This window comes from Balaenoptera physalus (genome assembly GCF_965194825.1).
Source record: "Balaenoptera physalus genome assembly, chromosome: 21".
NCBI classification, from domain to species: domain Eukaryota; kingdom Metazoa; phylum Chordata; class Mammalia; order Artiodactyla; family Balaenopteridae; genus Balaenoptera; species Balaenoptera physalus.
Genome location: NC_138902.1, coordinates 43,915,762 through 43,943,367, shown reverse-complemented (window position 1 = coordinate 43,943,367; position 27,606 = coordinate 43,915,762). Strand labels below are relative to the sequence as shown.

The 27,606-nt window shown below is 37.6% G+C and overlaps 1 protein-coding gene and 1 long non-coding RNA gene across 7 annotated transcripts in view; one reads left to right on the top strand and one right to left on the bottom strand.

Moving 5' to 3' along the window:
• TENM3 (teneurin transmembrane protein 3) overlaps positions 1-27,606 on the bottom strand; it is a 2,405,282-nt gene that overhangs the window by 960,724 nt on the left and 1,416,952 nt on the right. For all 6 annotated transcript variants that reach the window (XM_082444070.1, XM_082444075.1, XM_082444071.1 and 3 more), the window contains exon 6: positions 6,830-6,992. The gene's annotated coding sequence lies outside the window, so the exon portion shown is untranslated. The remainder of the gene's footprint in view (positions 1-6,829; positions 6,993-27,606) is intronic.
• Positions 1-27,606, top strand: part of LOC309651409 — an 888,535-nt gene that overhangs the window by 83,795 nt on the left and 777,134 nt on the right. The window lies entirely within an intron of this gene.

Sequence of the window (27,606 nt, the reverse complement as noted above, 5' to 3'; positions counted from 1 at the left end):
TAAATATGAAAAATGGAACCATATAAATTCTAGAAGGTAAATTCATTTATAAGCTGACAAGATTTTTTTTACACAGGATGCAAAATCCAGAAGACATAAAGAAGAGATTGAAAAAAACAGCCAAGAACAGTATAACTAAAATCAAAATGCAAATGAAAATCTCAGAGAAAACATATTTAATATGCTTGAAAAGATAATGTTCCTAATTAAAAAAATACTCCAATCAAACACAAGAAAGATGATTACCACAATAGAAAAACAGTCAAAAATTAGGAAAGCTATATTCTTTTTAAAAATTGAAGTAGCATTAGTTTATAACATTATCTAAGTTTCATGTGTGCAATATTATATCAATGTCAATATCCTAGTTGTGATATTGCACTGCAAATCTTGAAAGATGTTACCTTTGGGGGTAACTGTGCAAAAGGTATAGAGGATCTCTCAGTATTATTTTTATAACTGCATGTGAATCTACAGTGGTCTCAAAATTAAAAGTTTAATTTTATAAAGGACAAAAAAACTAGGAAAGACCATATATAGGAAGAGAAAATTTCTAATACCCGAGAAACACATGAAAATAGAATCGTTTTTAGTCCAAAGGTAAATGCAAAGAAATATGATAACTAATGTTGGTGAGGATGAGGGTGGTAAGGAAAGTAGCTCTCTCATTCACTGTTGACAGAACTGTAAATTTGTCTAATCTTACTAGAAGGCAATTAAGATATATATATACAGATATATATATATATAGATATATATATATATCTCCTGTAAGATGTTACAGAAAAACTTGAATGAACTTTTTGGCCAACCCTATATATATGCAAATTTTAAATAAATTCTCATGCCCTTTGACCCACTAATGCTAATTTACTTTGTGAATATAGCAGCGAAGATTTCTCAAATATAAGTATATACAGAGATATATTACAGCATTGTTGCTAATAGTGAAAAATTGGAAATAACTAAAGAGTATATCAATGGAGAAGTGTTCTGACTAACTGAATTTTGGCACGTTCGTGAGGGAGCAGCTGTTAAAAAGAATGAGGCAGATATCTGTGAGCCAATATATATCAAAATTAAGGGGGAAAAAAGCAATGTGCAAGACAATGGGTATACATATTTCTTTTGTATAAGTAAAAAAATATTAGCCAATCAGTACTTTACTTTTGTATAAGTAAAAAATTATTAGCCCATCATCCTATCTATGTCCTAGGTCAAAGGAGATCGATAGGATGGTGAAGAGGGGGGCAGATAGGTGAGTGTGTGGGGAAAGGCTTACGGGGGCTCCATCTTCTAAACCTCTTGGGCTTTGAGGGGGGACGGCTTGACCTGTGTTCCACATGGCAGTCCCCCACCACGTCACCCCTTCTCCACGTGCTTTGCTCTACGCTGGTAGCACAGGGGCTGGGCAGTGAGCTTAGTGCCCGGAACCGTCCAGACAGTGATGAGCACATGAGAGACCCACTAGCCTGTGAGTAGTTCTCTGGACCGTTCCCTCCCTTGGCTTTGAGGATGGGAGGCCACCCAGACCCACCCCTGCTCTTACTTAGTGGTATCTAAATAAGTAGAGGCACAGGTATAAGTAAGTAGAACAAGGTAAGTAGATAAATAGCTGTACATAGGGAATTAAGAGTCAAATAGTACAACATTCCTATCTTTCCTTATTATTGCTTACAGACCACTATCCACTCCCCCTCCTCAAATACCCTATCTTGGAATAGCACATCACTAGGCTATATCACACTTTAAAGCTACTCCTTACCAATCTCCCCCAGGTCCTCTTCTGCATTCCTTGGAAATTTTTTACCCTAGTTCATTCTCACTCTTTCTAACATTACTCCTGTCAAATTCCAGGTGATTTGATATCCCCATTGATCCTTGCAAGAGCAAACTTACCCTCTTAGTCATGAGCTCCAAAGTTCTTCTACTCTTTTTAACCTCTTTTACATGGTCACAATATTGACTTTTTTTCATCACAAATGACTGAAATCTCTCCATTACCTCAATTTTAAGCACTCCATTCTTTAGCACCAACCCTCTCCTCATTCCAGCTCATTCCCTAAAGGCCTGGAACTCCTTCTGCAACTGTGCTTACAACCTTTTGATCCTAACGCCATTCCTCTGCCTCTCACCCCCTCATTTCGTATCCAGTTTAAATTCCACAACCTTATGCTATAATCATCCCCTTGCATACGCCGTCAACTCATTCACCCAGCTTGAGTTCCTTGATATTCCCTTGGCAAAACTCCAACCACTGTGCCACCAACTCTGCCTACTCTGTACCTGCACTTGCACAACTGAGTATGGTGAATGAATATGGTGAATGAAAACCACACAACCTTACACACTGGTCTTATCCTAAATTCCTGACCACTAACCTCCACGGCACCATCGTGCTTCTGGTTTCTCACATTATTTTCTCAGTCTACTCATGCTCCCTTCCATCATGATTTTATACGCTCTCCTCCACCTTCAAACCTCCACCATCCTCAGTGTCAGCTGATGCCCTTGCTTCTATTGCATTAAAACAAAGCGGAGAAGCTAGAAGAGATCTTCCATAAGGTCTCTCCTCATCTGCCCACCTTTCTGTGTTTGCACTTGTTGATGCCAACTTCTCTTCGCTGGATCTCCCTCCACACTTGCATGAAGCTTGATGCTCTCTCACCTACATACAAAGAACTCCAGCAGATCTTTCTTGCATCAGCAATTTCCCCCCGATTGACTGAACTGTCCTTACCAAATATAAAACATACTGTTATTGTTATTATCTCAAAGGAAACAAAACTTTCTCCCCACTTCTAACTATAGCTACCATCTAATTTTTTTGTCTCTATTTATAGCAAGATTCCTTCAAAGAGTGATCTGTACAGATTACTTCTAATTTTTCTCTTCTCGTTCTCTTGAGCCAATGTCAATTAGATTTTCTCTCCCACCACACCACAGATGACCTAACATTGCGAATCCAATCCAATCTTCAGGTTCCTCGATATAAGGACATTTACAAATGGCTTCCACATGGTTTCCAGGAAACCACCCTTTTCCAGTCTCCCCCCTCTTCATTGAGTAAGACTCAGAATCCTGACTTCTTGACATTGGGGTGCTTGTGTCTAAGCCCTGGGTCCTCTTTTCTTCTCTACCCACAATGGCTCCTCTAGTGATTTCACCCCGTTACGTGGCTTTAAATACCATCTATATGCTGAGAATTCCTATCTCTAACCAAGACCTAATCTACAGACTGTGGCTGTAGTTGACCTCACATCTCAGACGCAATCCATCACAAATTCTGTCAGTACCAGCTTCAGAATACACTTGGAACGGAAAACCACATATTGCCACTGCTTCCTCCACCTTCCTGGCTCCAGCCACCATCATCTCCTGCCTGGATGATTACAACAGTCTTCTAACTACTGTCCCTGCTTCTGCCCTTTCTCCTGCTTGATCTAGTATCAACATAGCAACCGGGGATGTCCTTTTAAAGCATACATCAGGATCACCTCATCTCTCTGTTCAAAGTCATCCAATATTCCACATCCCGAAAATACAAAATCTTTTAAAAGCTTCCCATGTTACATGGATTAAAAGCTAAAATCTGTTAGTAATCTCCAGCTCTGTGACTCTCCTATGCTCTTCCGCTCCTGCCCATACTCTTGCCCATTCCAGCTCTCTTAGTTCCTTTGCACTACTTTCCTCCACCCGGTAGAGCTTTCCTCAGAGCCTTTGCACGTGCTATTTTTCCTGCCTGGAGCTCTTTGCCAACTATCCACTGGGTTCCTTCTCTCCTCCTTCAAGTCTTTGCTTAAATGTCACTTTCTCAATAAGACCTTCAAGTCATCCTTCCTTGTTTTACTTTTTCTATACTATTTACTTCTCTCTCTCTCTCTCTCTGTCACACACACACACACACACACTCACACACTCACACACATAGTCTTATTTATTCTGTTTATAGTCTGTTTCTCCCCGCAAGAATGTAAGCCCCATGAAGGCCAGAATTTTTAAAAATTTGTTTTGCTTACTGTTACACCTTAGCACCAAAAATAGTGCTTGATATGTAAGAAACTCTGCATAACTATTTGTTGAGTGAATGCATAAATGATAAGTAGATATTTAAAGGGATATGAATTTCTGTGGAAGAAAAATTATAGCTAGTAATTATTTGAGGGGAAGTAATTTTTTAAATGTACATATTTTTTCCTAATCATGTACATCATTAGTTTTTGTTATTTAAAATTACAACAAAAATGATATTAGCATGGATATTACAGGATGTTATAGGATATTTGTTGGTTTTTTCAACATGCTCCTGTTTTTTAAAAAAAAGGTAACAAATTTTATTAATAAATCTTCAAGATCTTTAAAATTGTTATTAAAGTTACAAGCAAGAAATTAACCCAGAGATCAAACAGCAGAATAATGAATTGCCCAGCTAACTGAATAGTCCCACATCTAAAGAGTTACATAAATTCCAAATGAAGAAATAGTATAAGAAACCTTTCAAGTGATTGAAGCAAGTGACTGAAGCAATAAGTATATGATAAGTGATCTGTTTCAAAGACCAGAGAAACATTTACCGAGGATTTTTGGACATTGCAATGGTAGAGGGTGACCAGCATGTCTTTTGATATGTTCATTCATGTACTGGCTAGTAGCAGTATGCTTGTGATGAGATGTAGGAATTGGAAACTTGGATCTGACGGTCCATGTTCAGAAACAGAACAGAGTAAGAACTGATTTGATTAGCCTGAGTGATAGGCTATTATGATAATGGCTCCATTCCAGGCAGCGTGGCCCTGGACCTCTCAGTGCTGACTGTTCCATCTCATAATAACTTATGACTTTCTGTCAGGCACCAGCACTTTGATTACCCAACATATATGAAGACAAAAGCTGATACTAGTTCAGGTACCTTTGAGCAATTTGAATCCAAAGGTATGTTCCTCATAGTACGATGAAAGAATGCTGAGTTTTTGTTAACTGCATTAAAAATATGTGAATTCAAGTAGAATTTTCTGACAATTTATGAACATATGGTTACTTTTTCTACTAATAAATATTTCTATGGGTATGAGACTAATGAAGCAGACAGTGATACTGCCTTTTCATCATCATTAAAGATAGAAACTCTCAAGAGATATGAAGAGATTTAGGTCATTCCATGCGTAATTTCATACAAAGCCACTTCAAGTACCAAACCTTGCTCAGTACGTAATAGGTGATGAAGGAATGTGGTCTGAACACATAATAACAAAAAATCAAAATAAACACTTAGGATTTTTGAGGGCCACGTTTCCTGCTCCTTCCACCTAAATAATTGTTTTGTTTTAATAGATAATGCTCTATTACTTATACTCCCATGGCCTTGATACATTGTATTTGGGTCCTGCTAGCCACCCAATAATAAAAGGATCTAAGTAAAGAAGCTGTTCCATTTTTATTCCATTTCAGTCCCAGCGAGATAGTCTTGATGTTAAAAGCATTTTATATTTTTTACGAGATTATCAGCTCAAGATTTTCTGATCTCTCTCAATTTTTCTCCACTTCAGGTTTTCTCACAGGTAATAATAAAGCCATTTTGATAGAAATGTAGCCATCTTATGATTTTCTTTTTAAGTGGAGCGTCACATTTTTCACAATTTGAAACAGTAGGCACAGCAAAGTGCACTGCGGTGGAAAGAGAAAAAGTGTGAGAGCAACACGTTCTCCTAAATTTTCAGGAATCCAAAGTCTTAAAAGAATTCTTTTTGATTTTTGCTGCTAGGACATGGTAGTTCCCTAAATACTTCTGAATCTAACCCTGTTTCCTTCTATCACTTTCTTCTCTGCTTTGGCCAGTACTGATTTTTTGGAATGTTTGGGTTCTGTATTTTACTTATTACTTCTAAAACTTACTGCAGTGCTTCTATTGTTTGGTATTTTTTTCCTTTTGTTCTCACTATTTGCTTTTCCACTTCTATTCATTTTGACGTATAACCATTATGCTTAATAATTTCTCAATCTAGTTTTCTTTGTGGTCTTCATCCCTTTACTCTCACCTTTTAAACTTTTACATAGTAAAACTCAAGCTCTATTTGTATTTTGTCTGAATAATACACATATTTTAATGATATATTTTAAGTAAATAATTTAATATCCCATATTATTCATATTTCCTTGACAAAAGTTGAAACACTGCGCTTTTCCATAATTTTTAAAACAGTTAAAAATCTGTGAATAAAACTTTCAGATATAAATGAAGACATCTAATATGGTGTAATCGTCTTCAATTTTAGCAAATAGCCCTGTGCTTGAATTTTATTTTAGACCATTAAGCCACCTAGATTATATCAAATGGTTTTTGGATTTTGTGAAAGTGAGAGCCTCAGAATACCTCTAAATTTCTTTCAGAATGAAATAAACATAAAAGAAATATTTCAGTATGGTCTTTAGGTGTGTTTACAGTCAGGTACATTTCTGAAAACTAAACTCAAGGACTACGATTGATTTCAAAGAATCCCTCCATAGCGTATGTGCTGGTTGCTATGCAACACAATTTAATATCAACAAATGATGCCAAGTGATTTTTGCATACTATAATTGGCTTGTGAGTTTTGCGGCTTGAAAATTGAGAAGAGAAGGTGGTTATTTAAATTTCAATGGCTATGTTAAAGTGCTACTTTTTTAATTAAAAAAAAACAACAACAACTATAACACAAAACCTACATCTTAAAACTGAAGAAAAGACCTGACTTCTGTGATAATAAATGTGCAACAGTCTGGAAAGTTTCTCTTTCACTCTTTGGGAAAGCAAAGAACATATTTCAATAACTTTTTATGCTGGTCTACTCACCTAGCTTCTCTGATGAGTTGGCTGTAGGAAGCCTGTATAGAGGCAGGGCTCAATTAGTGTAATTTATGTATCCTTGGACGTCAATCATTCCTGTTGAGAGGTGGGACTCCTAAGCTCTCAGTGCATTAATTAAGAGCTTATCTCAGCAGAGCCATCTTTCTACCTAAGGACCAAAAAGAAAGTTTTAATTAGATTTTTAAAAGCAAGTATGTCATCTATGAAAGCAAGTATAGTTCTTTAGTTAGTCTGTGAGGCCACACCTGGAAGAGAATATTGCAAACCATACAAAGGGCACCTGTTTTCAATCATCTGTGATGTTATAAGTAAGTGGGGAGCGTCAATCTCCAACACTGGCTTCAGTCCTTGGACCATCACCTCATGTAAATAACTGAAGTTTTGACTACATTGTTTCATTGCCAACATAATTATTGGACCCTTGTGTAATTATTGATGCAGAGCTGATGCTGATCAAGTGCAATTACAACGCTGAGGACAGACAGTATTTTTCTCTGATGGCTGACTTTTTGTTCCAGGCTAGTTTCTGACTGACTATGCAATGGGCAACACAATGCAAGTTCAGCAAAAGGGAGTGAGGGAACTTGCACAACACATCAGTTTCATTGGTTCAGTGATGGTGTGAGTGTGCTGTTGCTGGCTAACCTAAAAACACAGGGACTCGAGAGGTAAAATCTTAGCTAGGCTCATTGGTGTCAGCTGCCTGAGAGGCTGTTCTACTGGAATGGCTTGTGTGAGGCCATCAAACTCACTCCTTAGGGCTCACTTGGGAAATAATAGATACATTATTGATTAAAATATTTATAAATTAAGGGAGGGAAACAAATTTTAGAAGCCAGTTCGGATTCTAGAAGGGAAATATATCTACTAATAGCTATTAACCCCTCCCCCTCCATAATTAAAGGGGGGGGGGGGTCAGGATGCATGCTTAGGAGACCAAACACACATGAGTCTGCCAATGTCCAGGAACAAGCAAACAGTGAAAACAAAAGAAAGAAAAAATACTGAACAATAGAAACACTGCAATCAGTTGTAGAAATAATGAATAAAGGACCAAACCTAAACTTCCAGAAAAATCAGCACTGGAAACAGTAGCAATGCAAAATTTCTGTTTTCGGAAAAGTTACAGACAAGGGGGGCATATAAACCCAAGCACAATGAGGACAAAATAAATGACGTGGTGATTACAAGGGTGTTTCTGACAGGCAGGACTAGCACCATGGACAGATGCTTCAGAGGGCGGGAAGAGCTCTGCTCTCTGGCTCAACATGATAGAACTCGCTTTCCAATGTTCCTCAGTGCTATGATATTTCACTTTGTTTTTCTAAGGGAAGGTGTCTAGGAAATCCAGTTACTGTATAGGCTATAAATCTACCCCCTAAGCAGCATACTTGACATGTACTGAATAACAGCCACAAAGCTGACAAAAGAAACTATAGATTTTACAGGTATATGGTTTGTGCAGTATGTTTCTAAATGATAGCGTACGATGAAAACATTACTATATAGACACTTTGTCAGAAGAATACAGTTGGGAGATGGTAACCCATCATTTATGTTAATGTTCATAGAGATATTTTATAGTCCTTTCTCCACTCTTTCCCCTCACGTATTTTCCCAGCTATTTTGCCTCATTTATTGTGCTGTATAATGTTTATTGCACAATGCATTCAGTAGTACTCCCCAGATACCACTTGGTAATTGTGCTGGTTACACCTATCTTGTGTGCCTGATAAATTTATATAATACAAACATCCTGCCTTTGAATACCCTTTTTGTGTCCTTCAATGCATCTTTTTATTTGCATTTAAGCCAGGGTATATTACAAAGTCCAATGACCTCTTGGGCATCCTATACTCAAGGATGTCTAAATGGTAATATTCATACATACAGTTTTATGTTTTATAATTGTGTGAAATTTGTTTACCCCAGGAATCTCTTTGTTTTCCAAACAATGTTTAAGTTATGTTTATGATAGACTGAGGGCAGAACATGGTGAAATGAACAGATATTTAGTGCAGTTGTTTTCAAAGGAGGAAAACATCGTGATGTGCCTTTCCATGGGTTGTCAGCTTTTTTTTTTTTTTTTTTCCTGAACAAATCTGGGAATCTGAAGGCTGCTCCCAGTGACAGTGACCAGGGCCATTGCTATACATTCCCTGTCAGTTCCTATGGGCCACGTTTCTCAATTAAGAACAGGACAGAAGGAATAGGCTTCAGAGCAGGCAGTAAATTTAGTCAAATATATGAATTTTCTTACTGCTCAATTTGCAGCTGCAAAAGAACCTAACTTTAGGATTTGGGGTAAAAGTAAGTCTTTTCCTGAATGAAAATTTCCTTGTTTTTTTATACAACATTTTCTCAACTTAATGAGACCTTTTGAGTCAGCTAAAGTAGAGGGCCAGCTGGAATTACAGCTGGAACAGTGTATCCGATATATTATACCCTTTGTGATTTGCTCTGAAATTGATTGCAATGTTGCCATGGCATCCCAAGGGAGAAACCTTGGTCTGTGTTTGGAGAATGGCAACTCGTAGGAGACCTGCGTCCATCTTCTGCCCTGCCTGTACTATAGGAAATTGCACCATTGCTCAAAGATTCTGTTTATGATGCTACCAGACCCCACCTGAACACAAGACTCTCATCTCCTCAGAAAGTGGTTCTCTGTTACTAGCTACCTGCTTCCACTCTTCTCCCTTTTAGCAGCCATGATGACAGCTGTAGGGCAAGAAAGTCTATGACCTTGTTTCTTCTCCTAAGGTTTTGGTAAGCCACCCCTAGTTCCTGGCAATCTGGCAGGGGTCACTGATGTTTATCAATTTGATGAACTGCGGGCTGATTAAAAAAAAAAAAAGTGAGCACTTGTAGTGACATCTCAGAGGCTCAATCTGTTTCAATTTAAATTTTAATTTATTCACTATTTAAGGGTAGCGTAGTTCGGGTTCGTATTATTGTTTCTTAAATGGTATTTGAGTGTATATACTCACATGAAGCTATGTGGCTCAGAAAACAAAGACTTAGAATGCACTTACTCACAGAATAGTTGTTACCAGATGGACCAGTAAATTCTTTTGAACATTTAGCTAATTCTTTCAGTGAAATCAGTCAAACTAGCATATATTAATTTGCCACATTTTCTATACTCATGGGACCAGTATCCAAAGGCAAACTATAATGAAGCTGTAGATAAAATGACCCAGTTTTGTGTTGTCTTATTACTAGTGATTAAGTGTGAAAGAGCAGGATTTTTGTCGGACCTCCTCTACTCTTTTTGAGAAACTATATTAGAGGGAAGAAAAATTCCTGTTTTAAATATATTGTGAGAAAAAAGAGAGACATTAAAATGGAACATTGGGTTCAAATACACAGGTATCATTAGCAGTATAACCTGGGACTTCCAGTAGCCTTGAAATGATGAAAACACCAACTTTGAATCTATTTTATAATTGAGATTTGCAATTGTGAAACGATTAGAGATTTTCATGTTTCTGTTAATGAGATTTAATACAGAAAACTTTACAGATACTAATTCAATCTCGTAACGCCAAAGAAAGACAAACCAAGTCTAGTGTCTCAGAATGTGTAGGTTTGGGGAACAAGACAGAATATTCTGCAAAGTCTACTTATTTAGATAGATTTTTTTTCCCTAAGCTGGGTGGGTTATCAGTCTTTTACCTTTGGCATTTTATTATTCAGTTTAATGCTGAAATATTTTATTGTACCTGAGCCTAGAGGTTTTCCACTTTAACATATTTATAAGACAATAATAAATAAATGATGATTTAGTCCAGTACTGATGTCAGGATTGTAGTAAGTTTCATATTTTTTTTTCAGATTTCCCCAGTTTTATTTACATGTCTGTATGTTAAGTAGTACACAGGTTTTTTTTTTAAACCTTTTTTTAAAAAAAAAAAAAAAAAAACACTTTTCCCAATTCTGACTGAGGAAAAATGATTAGTTTGTAGCTACTTTCTTGACATCTGAATTGTTTGGGAGAGAACAGTCCTCAAGTTTTATGGGCATTAGGTTATATAAGTGATGTCACCTACTATCTACTTGTACTGAATGTCTCAGTTACCAAATTTTTTTCTTGTAACTCTTCTTCAAGTTTAACAATAATTAGGGGGGCGGGGCAAAAATTAATGTACTTCATTGAGAACATGTTCTAATGTAATTTTTGAATTAAAGATCAATCTTTCATAATAAAAAATTTGGCAGTTAGTGAAACTATTCAAACACTTTAGAGGTAAAGTATTGTGGTGAAAACAGTAGGGGAAATCCATATTTCTTTATTTATTTTTAAAAAATGTTTTCTCACTTACCCCGCTTTTTGTATTTTCATGTAGATTCTACATGTGGGCATATTAGCATATGTTACCCAAACGTGTTAACTGCATCTTTATTAAGTCAACTGATTTTCTTTCAAAGAATATTGAGAGTGGAGAACACTTTAGTACTTAACAAATATTCAGTATTTCCAAATAATCTTGTAAATGTCATGACATTTGGAGAGCTTCACTTTTATCAGGCCATTTCCTTAAAATTCCTGTAGAAACTATACACAGGGTATTTTTAAGAGAGTTTTTGGTTATTCTACAGTCCATGTCTATTCTCTACCAATAATCAAACTTATATCTCCTATTCTCATATTCTCAATAACTCTAAGCCAGGAGAAAAATAATGGACTTTTTTTCAGTCATCTAAAAACTCTTGAGACTTAGGGTCCCATTTAACCAGTTATACTTTCACATAAAATATGAATCACTTTGAAAATTGGTCTCCTTCAGTCAAAATCACCAAAACAACAAGTCTGTAATTGAATACAAATGCATACATATGTCTGTATATTTGCATGGATATGTTTAATGCCAAGTAAAAATCTTCAACTTCTTCCACTGTCAGTACTAAGACATGTATGTATGTGGTTATGTGGGGTATAAATGAGATGTGATTGATTCTTTCACACTTGTGTTTATTCAGTACATTGTTATTGAGTCCCCAGATAAGTGCCAAGCATTTATTTATATATATATATATATATATATATATATATATATATATAAATATAAATAAAATAATGGTTACCTAATACCTCAGTACATTTATCCATTGGTCTCTACATTTGTCTATTTTATGTACCATGCATCCTAATACTATTATCAATTCAATGATTTTTCACTTTCCAAAAACACTTAAAAAAACATACTCTGTGTTGAAGTCTGATTCGCTGCATAAGATGATTGAAAAAGCAATTCTAAATGATTTCTGGTCATTCAGTATAAGGGAGAATTTTCAAAGATATGTTTATGGCTTAATAATTAAGTCGGGGTGAATGTGCCTGCTGGGAACTTCTGCAATAATAAAACAGAATGGCAGGTTCCAAGCCTCAAACAAAGAACTTTTTCTTTCAAAGATCTGAGTCACAGCATATTAGTATTTAATAGTTTTGCATTTTTAAATGCATAATGCCAAAATTTCATAGTAAGGAGTCTTGAATAATTATTCAAGTTCAATCCAAAAGGTTCTGAGAAACAAAGAATGGGAAGCAAATATTCAACACCATAACTATCCCAGGAACTCTAAGTGACAGAAACAGTAAGATACGGTTGCTTTGATCTCAATTCTGGAGCCTCCCCTTTCCCCACCCGTAAGATACTCAGACTCAGTCTTTTTCTGCCTTCTACACACTAATCTGCAGCTGGTAACAACATCTCAAAATTCCAAGGGACGCCCACAAGAGGAAATGGCTGTCTGGGAACAGTATTGATGCTTGACCCACAGACCTCAAAGTGCTCAGGTTTTATCAAACGCTAAAACAGGAGAGCATAAAAGAATGCACGAGTTAGCCACTTTTCCTGAGATTCAGTGAATTCAGTCACCCTTTTCTCGATGAAATGATCACAGAAAAATGATACTAGTCAACAGAGATAAGCAATAGCTGGGATGATAAAGATATGGAAACTTTCTGTTTCAAAGATACAGCCTAAAGTGATTACAGAAGTTTTGGAAAATAACTTCTTTTTAAGGTAGCATTTTAACATACATAGACTTCAGAAGAGTGGACTTAATTATACCTTGATATCTATTTACATTTATCAACATTCATCTATTTATCTATCCTCAGCAGTCAAAGAAAAATAAAGTTCTACTTTCACTCCATGGTAGTAACTGGAAGAAATTGCTTAGATACTGATTTTAATTACAGAGGTCCAAGGTTGAAAACACAACTCCCAATCTTCATCTGCATTTTCAGGCCATGTAAAATCACAACACTTTAGAGAACTCTCAGGACAGTTAGGCAGTTCTAATCTGTGTCCATCCTCCTCCTTCCTTTCCTCCTCAATAAATAATGGATAAAGCAATGATAAGTCTTTGCTGACTTTTTAATTCTTCTAGTATACAAAAATTATCTCCTGGAAATAAATTAACGTCTATAAAATAGTCTGCAAATGGTTGGAAATGTGATTTGGAGCATTTCTTAAGATGCTCCACGTGTTCTGTTTTACTTTTGAGCCAGTTCATCACTCCACTTATCTCCTTACCTCATCTCATCTTCGCCTATCTCCACCTCATCTTCACCTCAAAACACAAGCTTCTGTCTCAGAGTCAGAGATTCATTCTGTTATTTTGCCCCTCTTTTCTTGGTTTGCTATCCAATTTTCTATCAATTGGAACTAACTAACATATCAACAGTGCAAATACAAATGTTACACCAATCTCAAATGGAAACCTCTTTTTACCAGAAACACAGTTAATAACTGTGTAGCTATAACAACTGTACTAAGTACAGTCTACCTGATTTATGAATAGGGTATTCTCGGTAAGTGGATTTTCACAATAATGGCAGCTTAGCCCTTTAAGAATCATTATGCTTTTTTTTTTTTTTTAATCTTTTTTGTTTGGGATCTTAGGGAAAAAATGAAGGCACCCCACACTTCTGCAACTTAAGAAACTGTCACAGGAAATAAAATCAAAATAATCTGAATTAAGGGAATAGACAGGTGCTTCTAGATGTAGAAGAAGGGTGAGATGGTCCTTTCACGAAATGGCTTCAGAATCCTCTTTTGCTGTGCTTTTCCTGCTGGGGTCATTTCTAAGTTCTACAGTCATTTCTTGCCAAGGTCGGTTGGTGGGCTTCTGTCTTACCAAACACTTCATCTATTCTTCGGTCCCCACTCCCTACCACGCATCCAATCAATTCTCAGTTGACATTGCTGTTGGGTTTCCATCCTCAGATTATAATTAAAGCAGATTGGAAGACTCATTGAGGAAAGCTGACAACTAATTTTGTGCCTGACAAGTAAAATATATGCAGAGAGTATTTTTTTCTTGGATTCACATTCTTTTTCCTTTCCCATGTAATTTTAGATTCCTTCTGCCTTTGAGGTTTTTATGTGAGTTAGAGATTGATATATAAATAATATACAGTCTGGCCATATGCCATTAATCTTACATGCTCCCTTAAGTTACAGAACTCACTCTGGTGCCCAGGGAGGTTAACACCATTGGAACAATCATTTTCTGTGTAAAGTTTATTCATAACAATGTTCACTTGTCTCTTTACTTGTTGATGTACAGTACAGTGGACCGCAGTAGTTTTACTTTATTTTATTTTATATACATAGGCCCAGTAAAGAAAATTGAGCAGATAGTTCCTTTTAATCAGCTACCCTTAGAAAATCAAGTCCATGTAACAAAAGCATTAAATTAAAACCACGCAGTGTCTTGCATTTGAATAGGCATTCAATAAATACTTATGGTATTGAACTTCATAAAACAGACTCATTTATTAAAAATGTTTACTCACACATTAAAAGGAATCGTCATTAAAACTAAAATTTGGCAGGGAATCCTTAAAATAGCATTCTTTATCTATTTCATAAAATAGTACAGAACTTTAAAAGTATTCTCTGTCCTGATATTTTGAACGTATCTCGTATGGGGTTCTTTTTTGCCACTATCACAACATGGATATAATCTGAGTAAAGAATCAGCAGACTCTTAAGCTGAGATTCTGACATAGATCATTTGTACAAAAGTAATTTAAATAATCATAATGTATATAGAATCCGTGCTTTTATCTGGGTGGTCTACGACTCGTAATCCAGGACAAGATTTCACAATCTTTATACTCTCTTCAGAAATGCCCATTTTGCATACTGAAAACTGCTGTCGAGGAACAGTCAGATAAATACTATGAAGATCACAGATTTTATCTTGTTAAACACATAAACAGAGCATGAGTCACATTTTTACTTTGGTGCCTGAATACCTTCAGTCTTACAACTTAATTTTGGGAGTTGAATTTGCCACATGTACAAGTTATACTAGAAGCCTCTTAAAAATGCACCATGTAATTACAGTATGTGGTCTTCTATATTCTAAATCTTATAAGATTTAGATCATATTAAACTATAAAGGTATAAAAACTATTAAATAGTAAATTTTCTACAAATCCTGAGAAATTATAAAAACAAAACAAAGCACCAAAAATCTCTTGTGGCAGACTACCACTTTCCCCTCCACTTCCTGCAAATCGATTTTCCCTTTCTCTTGGAGACCTGGCCAGAAAATAATGTTCCAGACTCTCTTGGGGTAGCGCGGCCATGTATTTGCATTCAGGCTAATGGAACGTGAGCGGTCATGTTCTCCTGGACCTTAGCTTTTCCACTCTTGCCACTGGCTGGAAGATGAACATAGCAGTGACTCTTCTCAGACTACAGGGGTGAAAAGTAACACCCTCCTGGGCTTCGAGAGCAACAGGATGGGGGGTCTTGGCTCCCTGAATGACCCAGCAGAGAAGAGGCACTCTGCCAGCCTAAACCAGCTACAGTGTCGCATGAAAGAGAAATGCATCCTCTATTACTTAAGTCATGGTGTCTTGGAGTTCCTTTTGTAATTTAACCTGTACCCTAATATATCTGTTAATGCTATGGCCCCCGAAGTTTCTTCTATAACGTAAAGCAAATAAAAGCAACCTGATGACATTTCGGACTCCTCTGAAGATGCATTAGGAGCCTTCCTTTTTGAGAGTGACTTCACGTTAACAAGGGCTGCCCTCCTGCTTCATTCTTTCACTTTTCTTCACAGGAAGGACCAGAGGAGGGCAGAGCAGCCATCGTGACCTTTGCTCCCCAGGAATCACGGAAGCACAGTTAGATTTGCCACTTGTCACTCTCCGTTCACTGTTCAGAGGGTGTCTATGGCTCCTACTATCTTTTGAAGCCCAGACCAAATGCCGCCCTCCAGGAATGATATTTTGACTTTTTCAACTAGAAATAGGTGCTCCTCTTTCTAAACGCCCACACAATTGTACCATATGTGGAGACTCTCCAACATTTATTATCGTTGCAAATATACTTTGTCCTCTACTAAAATGTGAGGTTCCTCAGTGAAGGTTTTCTGATTTATTTTATAGAATTCACAGTGTTTTGCATGTACTTAGAGCAACACAAATATATGTTAATTGTAACAGTGGATGAGTAAATCCTCATTTATTAAATTATAAAACAGCCCTTATTATGCTTAAGGAGATAATATAATAATGTATCTTATTTGTAAAAAACATTTTATACTAATCTAGAAGCCATACAAGCTAATAATAGTAATAACAACAACAACAATAATCTTCTTTTTGCCATTCAATTTAGATACAACAAAATGACATAAATATCACATGAGAATAGTAATATTCTTTTGAATCGAACGATACCATTTTTTTCAAATGTTTCTAGATAAAATTTTTAAAAGGCTAGAACATGACTCTACTACAAACTCTAGCTACATTATATAGTTAATCACATAAATATCAGACAGATCTGATTTTGGTTGGAAAATCTATAAGCAGTTTTAAAAATCATGTCTGATATTTACTCAGTGGCTATCTTATTTACTAGACTTGATCAAATCATGTGTCACCTACCAAATTAAGGCACAATAGATTCTTGATTGATTCTGAAGTTAACATTAGGGTTACCTATCAAATCTGTGAGTTTTCAGTTGACACATTAGCTGAGTCCCAGTGTAATCAGAACATGGATATATATATATATAATATATATATAAATATTACATATAATATATAATATAAATCATATATTATATATATAATATTTATATAATTTAAAAAATTTGTTCTTAATATTTAAAAGTTTGGGAACCAGAAAAGGAAGTCTGAAATAGGCTTAGAAATGCACTAATAGATTTTATATTCTCAGTTCTCAAATACTCTTACTTGAACATAATCTATTAAACCTGACTTAATTAATAAAATATGCTAAGTATTTTATCTCTCTGATATTCTAAATGCCACTTTCCACCCAAGCTAAAGAAACTCATGCTCTTAAATAGATTATGTGAATTAGACAGCATTATATTATAAAATCATCAAATTATTTTTTCTCAACACTTTTTCTTATACTTGGGAGATTAGAAGAACTTGGATTTGACATTCAGTAGCAATATTTCATGGCCATGTGAATTTATGCACGTTACTTAACTTCTCTGAGCCACGGTTTCTATATCCCTGAAAATGTGGACACTACATACTTACAGTGTTAGCATAAAGAGTAGATGTAAAATTGCATGTAAAACATCCATTATAGGACCTGGAACAGCAGACATTCATTACATATAAAACCCTCTGATACTTCTACGCAGTGGAAAAGAAAAATGGTATTATTCTACTCATTTCACCTACCTAGCAAATTTATTTAGCATAGAGTGGATGGTTAAAAATGATGTATTTTAAATTTTTAAATGAGTAAATACATTCTATAATTTTTAAATAAAGTTTGATAATTTTGTAAAATATATTTATATTCCTATCATATGATATATAATTTGAATGAATAAACAATTTTATTGGGAATGAGTAAATCTTAAAAGATTTCATTCTTCCTCTCATTCTCACATCATTATAATTTCTTTCTTTTCTTTCTTGGTCCTCTCCTGTTAGAGTTTAAACACTATTAAGTATCTATGTGTTTTTGAGAGGCAAATAAAAACAATTGCAACCCTTCCCTTAAGACTTGACATTCAAGATATTAAGCTTCTCCCTAGAAGTATCATCATTAAAATACTACTGTACTGGTATTAGAATCAAATGAATTGATGAATGAAACACAAGAGGTAGTCTTGAACTAGACCTTAGCCTTTAATAATCACAAGCTATCATAAGCCAAAGGATAAAGAATTAAACACTTAAAAATGGTTTTAAAAAAACTGGCTATTTGAGAAAGAAAAGAAAAAAAAAAGACTAATGCTAGCTTCTTATTTTGCAATTTTAAATGGGCTAAAAAGTTAAATGTAAAAAATCCAAGTGAAGAAACAAACCAGGTTTCAGGGAACGATGGCAACTTACATGTATACATTTAATACTTTTCCTTCCTGATATCCCCTAAAACGTCAGTAAAAATATATTTACGTAATAAACCTACAAAAATAGGAAGCTTGAGAGGGGAGAGAGTAGCAAAAGAATTTTGGAGGCTAAAAAGCAAAGGATAAGTGGTAACAGATTTAACAGACCTAGGGATGCTAAAACCTAAGGTGACAGTGGGGAAGTCTGTGAAGCAGTCCTAATTTGTCCTGCATGAGGGCCCCAGTCTGGAGATATACTCTGTGGAGAGTAAACCAGGATTTTTAAACTAGGGGACACCAGACACAGGAGAAGACAGAGTTACTATTCACCAAACAGGAATTAAGGATATATGTATATACTGAATGCTCAGACTACCTCTCTCCTCCACATCCTTTTCTCCACTCCCTGAAAACTGGCAGTGTGGCCTTTACCCTCCAGACAGAATAATAACAGAGGATTTTTCTGAGGATTCTGACTTGCCCAAGAAGAAACATCAAAATTACCTAATATCAAATAGTAAAAGAAAGCAGCCAGATCTCCCAAGTTCAAGCTCTCCCAGTCAAGTTCAAAGTCGCACACGCTACCAAAATGAGTAGAATTTCCATTTAGTATTTTTGTCTCCAACTTTTAAATATGAAAAATGAGCCAAAGATGACTAGAAGACTCTTTTATGCTAAAAGAGGCTTTTAGCATAAAAGACAGAGGTCAAAACAAATAACCAAAAGCACAAAATCAAACAGTCACTGTGCCGGGAGAAGAAAGCTTTAAAATATCCTAATTTTCGGCTACTTCCCACTAGCTATCTATTTTACGTTTGATAGTGTATATATGTCCATGCCACTCTCTCACTTTGTCACAGCTTACCCTTCCCCCTCCCCATAGCACAGGGAGATCAGCTCGGTGCTTTGTGACCACCTAGAGGGGTGGGATAGGGAGGGTGGGAGGGAGGGAGATGCAAGAGGGAAGAGATATGGGAACATATGTGTATGTATAACTGATTCACTTTGTTATACAGCAGAAACTAACACACCATTGTAAAGCAATTATACTCCAATAAAGATGTTTAAAAAATATATATCCTAATTTTCTCATAGAGATTGAGAAGATATTTCATCCGTGAAACGAAAACAGGATGTTTTTTAAAGTAAGGTACATTTAGGAAACAAAGAGATTTTGGAAATTAAAAACATGACTGTTGAAATGAAAAACTCAATAGAATACTGGAAAATAAATTTGAGATGATCTGATATGGGAAACAAAATATTAAAGAACCAGCCAAGGAGGTACAATCCCTGGAAAAAAGAACAAGGAAAATGGACTAAAAGGAATCATTATTAAGTCCAAAATGGTGAAGGCTTTGAGATTTCACTCTACTTGAAAGCTAATAAGTTAGCCTGCCAGAGATTTATAAATATACGTTGACAGAAGACACAATAGCCCTGCTTCAGAGATGCAAAGCATTTATTACTCATAGCAGAACAGCTGCTGGAACAGCATCTTGTGCTGGCTCCCCATCCCCACAGGGTGACACAACAAGGGCTGGATTTTCCCTGTGTGTGCATCGTGGTGCACCGCTGAAAAGGGAGTCCTAAGTTTCAGAACTCTGCCCCATCTGCTCATGCTCCCTTCCAGAAAGAGAGAGATGATGCATTATCCTGGAATGTAAGCAAAAACCTCTAGGAGGAAGCAGAAGGCTTTATCTTTACTATTCTGGTACATCTTTAGGGAAGCATGTCTCTAGATATCTCTAGAGGGATACACTATCTCTGGTTTCCAAGACTGTTTACTGATCAAAAGTGCCCTTTGCTTAAAATGTTCAGACTGTGCAGGTCTAAGCTCTGAGGAATCATGGAGAATTGTCTTCCAACTATCATCAATAAAATAATTCAATACAATTTCTAAGCCCACTTAGTCTTTAGCCCACTGAATGAATATAAACCCTTACCAGGGCATATTACGATGAAACTTCAGATCTTGTGGAGAAGCCAGAATTTCAACAAGGTTTTATTTCAGAGAGATAAAAATAGGTTATATACAAAGTCAGAATGTCTTTGGACTTCTTAACTGCAACGTTGGAAACTAGAAGACATTGAAACGATGCCTTCAAAATCCTGAAGGAAAACTATTTCCTAGTTAGACTTCTATACCCAGCTAAGTAAACAATCAACTGAGGGTGGAATCAAGATAATTTCAGATATCCAACGTGAACCAAAATTTTACCTCCCCTGTTCCTTTCTGATTTAGCTTCTGGAGAATGTATTCTGCCAAAAGGAGAGAAAATAATCAAGAAAATGAAGAAGTGGTTTCCAGGAAACAGAAAATTCCACACAGAAGAAAGCATCAAGAGTTCAAAGGAGAATAATGAATGGAGATTCTAGGAAGACCACACCAGACTAAACACAGTAGACGATCAGTCTGGATTACAGTGATTTGAGAAATTTAAAAGACATTGTTGAGGGCTGACTTCCCCATCATGCCCAATATCACTCTACAATCTTTTAAATTTAGGAAAAGGTGACTGGCCGAGTCTGTTCCAGACTATTATCTGTACTTTGTCTTGACCATTTGCTGATGATATTTCTATTCTCCCCTCTATGTCCTTGCTTTTGGGTTAGTTGAATATACACATTATCCTAAGGCAGTATTCAGCTAAGATAAAATCCTGAGAGAGAAGGTTGGCCATAGTGAACTCAGAAGCAAAAAAATCAGAGAAACTTCCCCACCTGATAGCATTCCCACTGTCCATCTAGCCTTGCCCACTGTAGTCCTTCTAAATGCCCTACGCATGTTGAGACCTATGTTTATCAAGACTTAACATGGCTTTGCCCAATGACCTCTCCAGAGCGTGGTCTTGAATATTCTGGAGCATTAAAAATTATATTTTCATAAAGACATTTGTAAAATGTCTTTATAAAAATATATTATAATTTATAAAGACAACCTATGGACTGGAAGAAAATATTTGCAAATGACACTACAGACAAGGGGTTAATTTCCAAAATATACAAACAGCTCATACAGCTTAATATCAAAAAATTATATTTTTAGGAAGATTTTAGAATAGAGGAAAAACTATCATAATGAAATATAAAGAGTTTTAAAAAGGAGACAGAAGTGTGCATGTTATCGGCACAATTTTGATTCTAAGAGTTTAATACAATCAATATTTATCGAATGCTTCCTAGGTGCCATGCACTGATCTAGGCTTCCAGCAACATTGACCACCCCCTTCCTTTTGAAAACACTTATTTCCCATGGATTCCATGACATCCTGATCTCCGGTTTTTCTATTCTTTCTGTACATCCTCTGAACCTCTCCACAGTAGCCTGAAATTCTATGGCTCCCCAGAAGTGTTTCATTATCTTCTTTTCCATCTTGTTTTACAAACTCTTGAATTCATGGATTGCATTCACTGCAAAGCTTCATTCACTGTCTATTGTTAATTCCAAACATAAATGTCCTGTCAAATTGCTCCTCAGATCTCCAGACTGATACTGATTCACCTTAATGACAATTCCACATGTATGGCCCATAGGCACTACTGATTCAACACACCTCAGACTTAATTCATTATTGAACAAAAAAAATCTTATTTTTTTCCTACCCGATATTTTCTAACTCAGCGAAAGCCACACCATCTATTCAGAAGTCCAAACAAAGAGGCTGGAAGCTCCCTTGCACTTCTTACTTTTTCTTCTCTTCATCACACACATTTTGCCACCAGGTCTGCTGATGCTGCCTTCTTGATATCATTGCAATCACCCCTTTTTCTCCATCCCTATCTCGGTTGGACTTCCGTCTTTCTTGACTGCATCACTGACCCAACCCTGCCCCTCCCCAGACCTTACTGTACCCATTCCACTTCTCTATGACTTCTCTATTATACTCTGTCATGTAACATTTCACCATGTCAGGTACCCATTCTTAAAATGAATCAAGGCATTTCTTAACCTTCAGGATAAGGTCTAAATTTCATGCCATGGCATTCACAGTTCTTTTTCACAATGACCCTTCCTCTTTCCTCAACACCATCTTTTGCTCACCTTGTATTCCAGCATTAAAGAACTACATTTTAGGGGGAGATACAGAGAAGATGGCGGAAGAGTAAGACGCGGAGATCACCTTCCTTCCCACAGATACAGTAGAAATACATCTACACGTGGAACTGCTCCTACAGAACACCCACTGAACACTGGCAGAAGACCTCAGACCTCCCAAAAGGCAAGAAACTCCCCACATACCTGGGGAGGGCAAAAGAAAATAGAAAAAACAGAGACAAAGAATAGGGACGGGACCTGCGCCAGTGGGAGGGAGCCGTGAAGGAGGAAAGGTGTCCACACACTAGGAGCCCCTTCGCGGGCGGAGACTGCGGGTGGCGGAGGGGGGAGCTTCGGAGCCGCGGAGGAGAGCGCAGCCACAGGGGTGCGGAGGGCAAAGTGGAGAGATTCCCGCACGGAGGAGCGGCGCCGAGCAGCACTCACCAGCCCGAGAGGCTTGTCTGCTCCCCCGCCGGGGCGGGCGGGGCTGGGAGCTGAGGCTCGGGCTGCGGTCGGATCGCAGGGAGAGGACTGGGGTTGGCGGCGTGAACACAGCCTGAAGGGGTTAGCGCACCACGGCGAGGCGGGAGGGAGTCCGGGAAAAGTCTGCAGCCGCCGAAGAGGCAAGAGACTTTTTCTTGCCTCTCTGTTTCCTGGTGCGCGAGGAGAGGGGATTCAGAGCGCCGCCTAAACGAGCTCCAGAGACGGGCACGAGCCACGGCCGTCAGCGCGGACCCCAGAGACGGGCGTGAGACGCTAAGGTGCTGCTGCCGCCACCAAGAAGCCTGTGTGCGAGCCCGGGTCACTCTCCACACCGCCCCTCCCGGGAGCCGGTGCAGCCCGCCACGGCCAGGCTCCCGTGATCCGGGAACAACTTCCCTGGGAGAACGCACGGCACGCCTCACGCTGCTGCAACGTCACGACGCCTCTGACGCCGCAGGCTCGCCCCGCCTCCTCCGTACCGCTCCCTCCCCGCGGCCTGAGTGAGCCAGAGCCCCCGAAGCAGCTGCTCCTTTAACCCCGTCCTGTCTGAGCGAAGAACAGACGCCCTCAGGCGACCTACACGCAGAGGCGGGTCCAAATCCAAAGCTGAACCCCAGGAGCTGTGCGAACAGGGAAGAGAAGGGGAAATGTCTCCCAGCAGCCTCAGGAGCAGCGGATTAAATCTCCACAAACAACTTGATGTGCCTGCATCTGTGGAATACCTGAATAGACAACGAATCATCCCAAATTCAGGAGGTGGACTTTGGGAGCAGGATATATTAATTTTTCCCCTTTTCCTTTATTTGTGAGTGTATATGTACATGCCTCTGGGTGAGATTTTGTTTGTATAGCTTTGCTTTATAATAGCTTTATTTTACTTCACTATATTATATCCTCTTTCTTTCTTTCTATTTTTTCTCCCTTTTACTCTGAGCCGTGTGGATGAAAGGCCCTTGGTGCTCCAGCCAGGCGTCAGGGCCGTGCCTCTGAGGTGGGAGAGCCAACTTCAGGACACTGGTCCACAAGAGACCTCCCAGCTCCACATAATACCAAACGGCAAAAATCTCTCAGAGATCTCCATCTCAGCATCAAGACCCAGCTTCACTCAACGACCAGCAAGCTACAGTGCTGGACACCCTATGCCAAACAACTAGAAAGACAGGAACACAGCCCCATCCATTAGCAGAGAGGCTACCTAAAATCATAATAAGGCCACAGACACCCCAAAATACACCACCAGACGTGGACGTGCCCACCAGAAAGACAAGATCCAGCCTCATCCACCAGAACTCAGACACTAGTTCCCTCCACCAGGAAGCCTACACAACCCACTGAACCAACCTTAGCCACCGGGGACAGACACCAAAAACAACGGGAACTACGACCCTGCAGCCTGTGAAAAGGAGACTCCAAACACAGTAAGATAAGCAAAATGAGACGACAGAAAAACACACAGCAGATGAAGGAGCAGGGTCAAAACACACCAGACCTAACAAATGAAGAGGAAATAGGTAGTCTACCTGAAAAAGAATTCAGAATAATGATAGTAAGGATGATCCAAAATCTTGGAAATAGAATAGACAAAATGCAAGAAACATTTAACAAGGACGTAGAAGAACTAAAGAGGAACCAAGCAACAATGAAAAACACAATAAACGAAATTAAAAATACTCTAGATGGGATCAATAGAAGAATAACTGAGGCAGAAGAAAGGATAAGTGACCTGGAAGATAAAATGGTGGAAATAACTACTGCAGAGCAGGATAAAGAAAAAAGAATGAAAAGAACTGAGGACAGTCTCAGAGACCTCTGGGACAACATTAAACGCACCAACATTCGAATTATAGGGGTCCCAGAAGAAGAAGAGAAAAAGAAAGGAACTGAGAAAATATTTGAAGAGATTATAGTTGAAAACTTCCCTAATACGGGAAAGGAAATAGTTAATCAAGTCCTGGAAGCACAGAGAGTCCCATACAGGATAAATCCAAGGGGAAACATGCCAAGACACATATTAATCAAACTATCAAAAATTAAATATAAAGAAAACATATTAAAAGCAGCAAGGGAAAAACAACAAATAACACACAAGGGAATCCCCATAAGGTTAACATCTGATCTCTCAGCAGAAACTCTGCAAGCCAGAAGGGAGTGGCAGGATATACTTAAAGTGATGAAGGAGAAAAACCTACAACCAAGATTACTCTACCCAGCAAGGATCTCATTCAGATGTGATGGAGAAATTAAAACCTTTACAGACAAGCAAAAGCTGAGAGAGTTCAGCACCACCAAACCAGCTTTACAACAAATGCTAAAGGAACTTCTCTAGGCAAGAAACACAAGAGAAGGAAAACACCTACAATAACAAACCCAAAACATTTAAGAAAATGGGAATAGGAACATACATATCGATAATTACCTTGAATGTAAATGGATTAAATGCTCCCACCAAAAGACACAGACTGGCTGAATGGATACAAAAACAAGACCCATATATATGCTGTCTACAAGAGACCCACTTCAGACCTAGAGACACATACAGACTGAAAGTGAGGGGATGGAAAAAGATACTCCATGCAAATGGAAATCAAAAGAAAGCTGGGGTAGCCATTCTCATATCAGACAAAATAGACTTTAAAATAAAGACTATTACAAGAGACAAAGAAGGACACTATATAATGATCAAGGGGTCGATCCAAGAGGAAGGTATAACAATTGTAAATATTTATGCACCCAACATAGGAGCACCTCAATACATAAGGCAAATACTAACAGCCATAAAAGGGGAAATAGACAGCAACACAATCATAGTAGGGGACTTTAACAACCCACTTTCACCAATGGACAGATCATCCAAAATGAAAATAAATAAGGAAACACAAGCTTTAAATGACACATTAAACAAGATGGACTTAACTGATTTTCATAGGACATTCCATCCAAAAAAAAAAAAAGAATACACTTTCTTCTCAAGTGCTCATGGAACATTCTCCAGGATAGATCATATCTTGGGTCACAAATCAAGCCTTGGTAAATTTAAGAAAATTGAAATCGTATCAAGTATCTTTTCCGACCACAACGCTATGAGACTAGATATCAATTACAGGAAAAGATGTGTAAAAAATACAAACACATGGAGGCTACACCATACACTACTTAATAACGAAGTGATCACTGAAGAAATCAAAGGGGAAATCAAAAAATACCTAGAAACAAATGACAATGGAGACACGACGACCCAAAACCTATGGGACGCAGCAAAAGCAGCGCTAAGAGGGAAGTTTATAGCAATACAAGCCTACCTCAAGAAACAGGAAACATCTCGAATAAACAACCTAACCTTGCACCTGAAGCAATTAGAGAAAGAAGAACAAAAAAACCCCAAAGCCAGCAGAAGGAAAGAAATTATAAAGATCAGGTCAGAAATAAATGAAAAAGAAATGAAGGAAACAATAGCAAAAATCAATGAAACTAAAAGCTGGTTCTTTGAGAAGATAAACAAAATTGATAAACCATTAGCCAGACTCATCAAGAGAAAAAGGGAGAAGACTCAAATCAATAGAACTAGAAATGAAAAAGGAGAAGTAACCACTGACACTGCAGAAATACAAAAGATCATGAGAGATTACTACAAGCAACTCTATGCCAATAAAATGGACAACCTGGAAGAAATGGACAGATTCTTAGAAATGCACAACCTGCCGAGACTGAACCAGGAAGAAATAGAAAATATGAACAGACACATCACAAGCACTGAAGTTGAAACTGTGATTAAAAACCTTCCAACAAACAAAAGCCCAGGACCAGATGGCTTCACAGGCGAATTCTATCAAACATTTAGAGAAGAGCTAACACCTATCCTTCTCAAAGTCTTCCAAAATATTGCAGAGGGAGGAACACTCCCAAACTCATTCTATGAGGCCACCATCACCCTGATACCAAAACCAGACAAAGATGTCACAAAGAAAGAAAACTACAGGCCAATATCACTGATGAACATAGATGCAAAAATCCTCAACAAAATACTAGCAAACAGAATCCAACAGCACATTAAAAGGATCATACACCATGATCAAGTGGGGTTTATCCCAGGAATGCAAGGATTCTTCAATATACGCAAATCAATCAACGTGATACACCATAGTAACAAATTGAAGGAGAAAAACCATATGATCATCTCAATAGATGCAGAGAAAGCTTTCGACAAAATTCAACACCCATTTATGATAAAAGCCCTGCAGAAAGTAGGCATAGAGGGAACTTTCCTCAACATAATAAAGGCCATATATGACAAACCCACAGCCAACATTGTCCTCAATGGTGAAAAACTGAAACCATTTCCACTAAGATCAGGAACAAGACAAGGTTGCCCACTCTCACCACTATTATTCAACATAGTTTTGGAAGTGTTAGCCACAGCAATCAGAGAAGACTAAGAAATAAAAGGAATCCAAATCGGAAAAGAAGAAGTAAAGCTGTCACTGTTTGCAGATGACATGATACTATACATAGAGAATCCTAAACATGCTACCAGAAAACTCCTAGAGCTAATCAATGAATTTGGTAAAGTAGCAGGATACAAAATTAATGCACAGAAATCTCTTGCATTTCTATACACTAATGACGAAAAATCTGAAAGTGAAATTAAGAAAACACTCCCGTTTACCATTGCAACAAAAAGAATAAAATATCTAAGAGTAAACCTACCTAAGGAGACAAAAGACCTGTATGCAGGAAATTATAAGACACTGATGAAAGAAATTAGAGAGGATACAAATAGATGGAGAGATATACCATGTTCCTGGATTGGAAGAATCAACATTGTGAAAATGACTTTACTACCCAAAGCAATCTACAGATTCAATGCAATCCCTATCAAATTACC